Source organism: Peromyscus leucopus, unplaced genomic scaffold, assembly GCF_004664715.2.
Source record: "Peromyscus leucopus breed LL Stock unplaced genomic scaffold, UCI_PerLeu_2.1 scaffold_870, whole genome shotgun sequence".
In the NCBI taxonomy this organism is placed as follows: Eukaryota; Metazoa; Chordata; class Mammalia; order Rodentia; family Cricetidae; genus Peromyscus; species Peromyscus leucopus.
The window spans coordinates 15,933-24,441 of NW_023505806.1; the positions used below are offsets into that span (position 1 = coordinate 15,933).

Here is an 8,509-nt window from a genome sequence, read left to right on the forward strand (position 1 = left end):
TACATAATAATAAATATTTGTTCCAAATTAGTTTAGTTAGGTCACTAAGTATACAGATCTGCAAGCAAAACCAACATAGCATAGTAAACTCTTACAAGTAATATTAACAATAAATTATAATAATATCAAAATGTTACTAGTAATAACTTACTTAATTGGAAATATATCCAGAAGAACTTTTTCAATAATATTTTTTTAACTCTTTAAGAATTTCATACATGTATACTATGTAGTTTGGTCATATTCATTGTCTGTTCATCTTCTTAATTCCTCCCAGATCCCCTCGAGACACATAAAGATTCTCTCCTACCTTTGTGTCTTCTTTTGTAGCCAGATGTTTCTTGGGTCCCTACTGTCCCGTGGCCCACTTATAAAATAATCACTCAGAAGCTTATATTAATTATAACTGCTTGGCCATTAGCTCAGCTTATTAGCTACTAGCTCTTACACTTAAATTAACCCATAATTCTTTTCTATGTTAAGCCTCGTGGCTTGGTACCTTTTCTCAGTTCTGCCTTCACATCTTGCTTCCTCTGTGTCTGGCTGGTTACTCCTGACTCAACCTTCCTGTTCCCAGAAATCTCCTCATCTGCTCATCCCAACTATACTTCCTGCTTGGCTACTGGCCAATCAGTGTTTTATTTATCAACCAATCAGAGCAACACATATTCACAACATACAGAACAACATCTCACAGCATTCTTTTTATTTTATTTTTTTATAATCCAGGGATTCCAGTTTGTGTTCTCCATGTACTCATGGGTATAGTGATATCAAATGGAGTGTGTTTGACCCACCAGGGGCCAAAACCTTAAAGAAAACTAACTCTCCCTTACTAGAAATAATCATTCATCAATAACTTCCCAATTAGTGCTAAGGGCTCATGAGCCCCTCATCCTAAGTGTTGAAATGTTGACAGTCTACATATTTCTAAATCTCATCAGAACAGCCTTTCTTTTTTAAAAATAAACTTGTTTAGAAAAGATGGTGTCATCTCAGTGCCCAATGAGTCTTTAAGAAATTACTTATGATATTAAGTTCTTTCATATTTCTTTTTTTTTTCTGTTTTCTTTGATTACTTACCTAAAAAGTACTGCTAATTTTTTTGGTTTTATGAGCTATTTCTACAATAAATTTATCAATTGTTAAAAGAACCAAATACTACAAGTTTTCAGATTTATTGCATTCAGATGTTTTTGATACTTTGAAATATTATGGTTTTATGTAATATTTCTCTGTCAATCTATATATTTAGGATAATTATTATATAACATTTTAGAAAAATTATTACTCTTCAGAGAATAATCCACACAAATGGAGTGTGAATTTTTATTTGTTACTAATTATTTTAACAGATGCTTGGTACTAAACTCCCATCACTCAAAACTAATCACCTTACTTTATGTAAAGCAAGAAATTTTTCATGCATATCAACTGCTTGACAGATTTTTATTATCAATTGCATATTGAGTCTTTACTAAGTTAATAAAAGCTATGTGTATTGAAGTTTATTAGCTTAGCTGAGATAGTAAAATCGTTTTCATTAAGTAAGGTCTTTTGTTTCCTGCCATGAAATAGTAGTTAGATTGAAGGAATAGTATCTATTGACTTGCTTTGGATGGAACTTTATCTCTGCTAAAGGTTGTTTGTTGATGCCCTAAATGTATTTAGTAATAGGGTCTGTAGGAAGCCATTCAATGATCCTATAGGATAGGTATCTTAATAAGAAAAGGATTCTCCATCCCTTTCTCCATACTAAGAGAGAAGGCCACAAGAGGATTATACTAAGGTGCTCTTCTGCCAGCCAGAAAGAAACTCCTTATCTTAAATTGTAATTTCCAGCATCCAAGATGGTAATCTGATACATTTCTGTCATTCAATCTACCCAGCCTGTAGTATTTTGTTATGGAAGCCTAAGCAGACAGACATATCACTTATATCCAATAGTTCTAATGTTAAAGTAGTGATTTGCTTTAGGTAATTTACATAGATTTGATATGAAGTTAAAAATAAGGCAGTCTTTCAAATTTGAAATAGCTTAGGAATTTTATCATTGATCCTACTGCAAATTTTAGTGTCTGACTTAAATTTAGATGATGCATGTCAACAGATTGTGATAGTCATTGTAAACCCTTATTTAGAACACGTATAGAAGAGGAATATTTAAAATCCTGCATAGCACGTGAGAAATTTAATTAGAATTAATATCCAATCAATAAGAGAAAATTGTTGCTCAGTTTCGTGTATTTGCTGAGAGGCAGGCTTCTTTACATACAGATCATTGTATCTTTTAAAAATGAATGGTGACAGCAATAATTGTAGTAGGTCTTAGAAATTTCTTTAAAACCAGTTTGTAATTATTACTTTCCACAATGGTTACTGTGTCAATTGAATTGTACGCAGAATATGCTGCAGTATAGGAATTATAATCAAGGTGAGAGTGACATTTTCTATCTCTTCAGAAATAAATTCTCTTCTGTTTTTATGATGCTTTTATTAATTAAACTTGTTCAATGACAATTTCATGTAGGTACATAATGAATTCTTACCACTCTCATTCCTTACTCTTTTTTTGTCCTCTTCCCAACCCAATCATCATCCACTCTTCCCTTCAAATCCCTGTCTCGATTGTCTTTTTGTTCTGCCTTGTGACATGTTAGATTTAACTAGGACTATTTATGTGATCATGAGTTTGGAATTATCACATGTTAACATAATAGGCTTACCAGTGGTTATGCAACTAAAGACATTGACTACATCCTCCCAGAATCTATCAGGATGTTGACTACTCCTTTTCCAGAATCTACCAGGATACAGACTAGCCCTCTGTTGCTGGAGGGCTTCTCTCCAGGTTCCCCAAGCCCCGCAGTCCCACAATCCACTTATAAAATAATCACTCAGACGCTTATATCACTTATAAACTGTATGGCCGTGGCAGGCTTCTTGCTAACTGTTCTTTTATCTTAAATTAACCCATTTTTATAAATCTATACCTTGCCACGTGGCTGGTGGCTTACCAGAGTCTTTACATGCTGCTTGTCCTGGCGTGGCTGCAGTGTCTCCTCCTCAGCCTTCCGCTTCCCAGAATTCTCCTCTCTCCTTGTCCACCTACTTCCTGCCTGGCACCTACTTCCTGCCTGGTCACTGGCCATCAGTGTTTTATTTATATAGAACAATATCCACAGCACTTCCCCTTTTCTTCTTTTTTTAAAAAGGAAGGTTTTAACTTTAACATGGTAAAATTACATATAACAAAACAATTATCGAGCAAGAATTACAGTTACAATATTAAAGAAGATGTCCTATCTATCTTATATTTGTGAGTTTAAGGTTTTATATCTAACTTATCTTTTATCATAACTGAGGAAATTACAACTATCTAGTTTTCAACCACATCAAAGACCTGAGAAGGAACATAATGGTACCTGAGAAATGGTAGATGGATGCAAGCAACTTTCGGGAATCTTGCAAGAGTAGACCAAGACAGCTGGCAGCCTGGACAGTCACCTAATGTTTCTCAGCATTGTTGGTGCATTCAAATTGGCTACAGGCCTAGAGTATCTGACAGACCATTTTTAGAAGCAGGAATTCTGAAGACCATCTTACCCTGTCTTGGCAGAGTACAGTGGTCGCTTTCCTTGTGTCCCGCTTGTCCAGAAAGGACAGCATTGCATTTGTACTGTCAGCCATCAAGGCAAGGGCAGTTCTTTGCCCAGTAGGCCATTTTGTGCCAAAAAGACAAACTTCCAAATGGAAATGTCTTAGAAGCCCAACATTCTCTCGGGATCAATTGGTGCAGCCAGGAGCAATTGTGTCTCACGTCAACAGAATTTTAAGTTATTTAAATGCCATATTCTCTAGGTCTATGAAGTGTTTGAAGATTACCTATCTATCTGAAATATATCTATGTATACCTAGAAGCTTAACTAACATGGCTACAAATATGATTATCATAGATGACTAATTATTAATCTATTTTTAATTATCCATTACAATTTTAAATGAGTTAAACATAATACCTCAAACAAGAATAGAAATATATATATACAGTATAACAAAATTAACTTCAAGTTTGTATCAATAAACTAAAATTTATACCAATGTAAAACATTTTAAACATAAACTAAAATCTATACCAATGTAAAACATTTTAAACAAGTTGTTCTTTAAAAGTAGGTTCATTAATCTACCCTTTTATCTTATCATCTCTATCCCCCTATATATCTATATCAGCCCTCGTCCAGAATCTATTGGTAACCAGCAGTTCCATAGGGAAGGGTAGGGCCCCATGATCTCCTTCCTCATCTGTGACAGACTATTGACAAACTCTTTGCAGACTCAATGCAGATAACCCAAACTGCTGTGACTTTATGATTGCAATGACTGTATCATATACAGAAGCTGAAAATATGAAGCCCCTCTGACTTCTGGCTTTTAATTCTTTTTATATCCTTTTCTATAACGTTCTCTGAGCTTTAGAGGGGGCATATAAATGTCCTATCTAGGGCTAGGCATCCAACCATCATTTATTTTCCTCACCTTGAACAACCATGAGACTTAATATTAACCTATGTTCACTTTTCAGAGAAGATTCTCTGATTAAGGCTTAGTGTAACATTTGGCAATGGGTATAAACACAGATGCTTAAAAGGCAGTTTGACTGTATGCCAGTTTAGCTAAACAACAGTAATAAGCACCCTCCAGGGATTTCTACAACCATATGTATGTGGTTGAGTTTACAGTGCCAGCTATGGAAGATCCTATGAAATGGACCTCAAATACAACCAGAGAACACTTGGTTACCCTCATAATAGCAATGTCCCCATTAGACAAGTAGGAGCACATTTTGCAGTGGGTTGGTATTATAGTTCATAGGATTCACAGATGGGTGAGACCATGTATGCCTTTTTTCTCCAATGACTTTCATAGCATCTTCTGGTACTATGAAAGCCTGGCCTACAGGGAGGAAGCTTCCAGCTTGGTTAAAGATTGACTGCTCTGTATTTTGCAACCAACACAGGTAATGTCTTTAGTAATAGTGTTTTATTGTCCAGTTCTTGTGGAAAACCAAATGGAATGGCAAGAGCTTGTATTGTTTAGGGGGTCTTTAGTGTACCATTTACCAAAAACTCATGTTAAGGTATCTTACACTTTAAACTAGGATTTTTGTATCGCAACCCACAGCATCTTGGAGCATCATTATCCAGATAGTTGCATCTTACTTTTGGTTTTCTTAATAGTTTTCAATCTATAGCCACGTGTCTACCTTCTTCACACTCAACACCATTTAAACACAAGAGCTTCTTTGTATTTATACTGAACTTTTCATATTGCTTAATAGGTTGGCAGTCAATACTACTCAAATTAATGGAAACATTGAGAGTTTGCAATATGAAAAGTAAATAAAATATTAATGACAATTTCAAATAAAGTTTCAAAGTAACTAGATCCAGTAAGAGATTCCGAGATTGAAAAGTAGGACAAGAGCACAGCTAAGGCTCAGTGATGAACACCTTCCTAAGGTTATTACTGTTGTGCCCAGATCGTGACCCCAGAGAGACCACCAAAGACGAGCTTGCCGGAATGCAAAAGCAAGGTTTAATTCTGGATATCCAAAAGCAATACAAGCCTAGGCAGGGACTTCGTCCAATACACCCAACGCAGTGGAGGCTGGAGGAAGTACCCACCTGTCTGCAAGCTCAGTTTTTAAAGGGAAAAGTCACAAAGTTACATCACTTAGGGGTGCTAGTATGGATACAATTCTGATTGGCTCGCTTCTAGGGACTTCTAGAAATTACTTCTAAGGGAGTGGTTGCCCGCCACCATTTCTCATTGGCTGCCCTCAGGTGGGGGCATTTCTGTGGTCAGTTACCCTGGAAACCAGGGAAAGGACATTCTGTAGTCGGGCAGGCATTACCTCGTGACTATCTTGTGACTCTGTACTTTTACACTTCTTGGTTTCTGGAATCTGAACTGACTGGTTTCAGTAACTAATGGCCTATTCCCAAAAGGAGAAATCTTAGGCCTTAATTTTAGGGTGAAAGCATTTTGGTCTTATTTCTAAGATGGCTCATTTTGGTCTCACAATTACTAGAGTGCATCTTGCTTTTTACTCCACCTAGACTTTCTATTACTAGAATATAATATGAATATCCTCTTTGGAATAAAACACTGTTTCAAAGGAACCTTGGCATTCATATTTGTTTACCTGGGAGAGAGTTTTCATTAACACTAGCATCCAGAAACACATTCCTTATCCACAGAAATCAGGGAGGGAGACTCAAAGGAATGGAGAGCAACATAAAAAATACCGTGAGTGCTGTAAGCAGTCACTACGAATTAACATCTGTCCTAGGTTTGCTAATGCTCACCACTCAAAGCCATTTATTAAGTTGTCAGTAAACCTAGGTGGGCACATCTTGTCTAGAAATATTACTTTTAACGTCTTTAACTTGCTTTCCTTTAGAATATTTTTTTTAATGTAGCAGATAAAACCTAAGTACATTGAAATAAATCTGGATGAACAGCATACCAGTATTTGGTTTGCAAACAGAACCGGCGATGTGGTATGAACACGTACTGAAACCTCAGCCTGCAACTCTTTTAAATCCTAGAGCCACATCAAGGCACAAAAGTCTTACTCTTCTGTAGTTTTCATTCCAGTAGAGCCAAGTTGTCTTGTAGACCCATTAGACCACTAAGCAGAAGAACAGAGGGCATTAAATGCAGAAGAAACAGCTGGAAAGGGTCAATACATAGAATCTACCACATGGTATCAAAAGAAGTTAGAAAATATTCTTGGAGCCTTTGTTGCCCACACCTATAATACCAGTATTGAGGATGAGGCAGGAGGATCACTGCATGTCTGAAGCTACTTTGATTTACATAATAAGTTCTATATCAGCTTGGAGTGAGACCTTGTCTCAAAAACAATCAAATAAAAACCTTGAGATCTTCTGTGAATGTCAAATGTTCGAGTATCTTAGAATTTACATCAGGGATAATCACACCCTATTCTAAGCATCTCCCTCTTTTTCTATTTTGCAGATAAATAAATTAGTTCTGTAATGGTTTACACTATAAACACACTACTAGACATATTTATTTATTTTACAATATGTTATTAGTAAAATGCAAGCATAATTGCTTTCTTAGTTGTCATTTTAAAGTCCCAGACCTTGTATTATCTTGCTTTATTATATAAAAGTAATTTAATGATTAAATCATACATTATATGATATACTATAATTGTTATTTTCAAATTCCTATTTCATTAAAATTTTATTTTGCACACAAGACCTATAAGTCCCTGTTGCTACAGAAAATTGACAGTCTGGTAGCAGTATCTGCTAGTAATTTTCAATTAAACCATTTCACAAATAGTATATTACAGTAAGTAGATCTGCACAAAGAGCTTCTGATTCATTCACAATGCAACATCATGATTAAGAGAGCAGAGGAGTTTATCTCAGTCCTTGCCATGTCCCATCTCACCAGAGTAAAGCAATATTTATGGGAATTTCTAAAACCAAACAATAAAGCGTTTTTTCATAAGTATGAGAGATGTCATTTATTTCATGTGCAGAGAACATTAAAATAATGATCCATACTGAATATTCATAGGTAATAGTGGGTCTAATATGGATCTATTCATGGTGTGCCCCATTATATTCTTCTCTTGGGAACTTCTTACTCAGGGGAGAGAGAATGGGGAGTCCAAAAGTACTGCAGAATAATGGAAAGCAGTTACCAGTGGCTCTCCCTCTCCACATAAGTGGTTCACAAACTTGAACCATGTTTTAACCTACTTACCACCATTTTCTTTCCATTGCTTCCCTATCATCAGCATAGTGGAAGAGGAACGAACAGGACACGGATATATAATTTTATCTCCAAAAATACTTACAATGTAATGCACCCTCCACACATGCTCTTACTCACTTGGCAGAATTACTGCTGTGTGGATTTCATTGGCTAATCTTAAAGATAAAGGTTCTCAATTCACAGAAATTAAGGAAGTTGCAGAAGGTACCATGCTATTTCCCAGTCATTCATGCAGGGAAGAACATGTCCCCATCTGCTTCTTTATGTGAAGAATCCATATGCTTTGGATGGAACTAAATACCATTCTGTTAATGAAAATATCCAAACACACAAAAAAAGTACTGCGCTATCTCACTCACATGAAAATTTAAAGTTGTGCTTCCTTTGGTGGCATATACTGAATTGGAATGATACAGTGAAGATTAGCACGGTCTTTGCACAAGGATGACACACAAATTTGTGACATAATATTGTGTCCCTCAATATATTGTGCACCTTAATAAACTTATCTGGGGGTCAGAGAACAGAACAGCTGCTAGATAGACATAGAGGCCAGAAAATGGTGGCACACACACCTTTAATCCTAGCATTCTGGAGGCAGAGATCCATCCGGATCTCTGTGAGTTCAAAAGCTACATTGGAAACAGCCAGGCATGGTGACACACGCCTTTAATCCCAGGAAGTA

General features: G+C 36.1%; 1 pseudogene; it reads left to right on the forward strand.

The window, feature by feature from the left end:
* The first annotated feature begins 8,201 nt into the window (after positions 1 to 8,201).
* On the forward strand, positions 8,202 to 8,298 carry LOC114680658 (annotated as a pseudogene).
* The last annotated feature ends 211 nt before the right edge of the window (positions 8,299 to 8,509 follow it).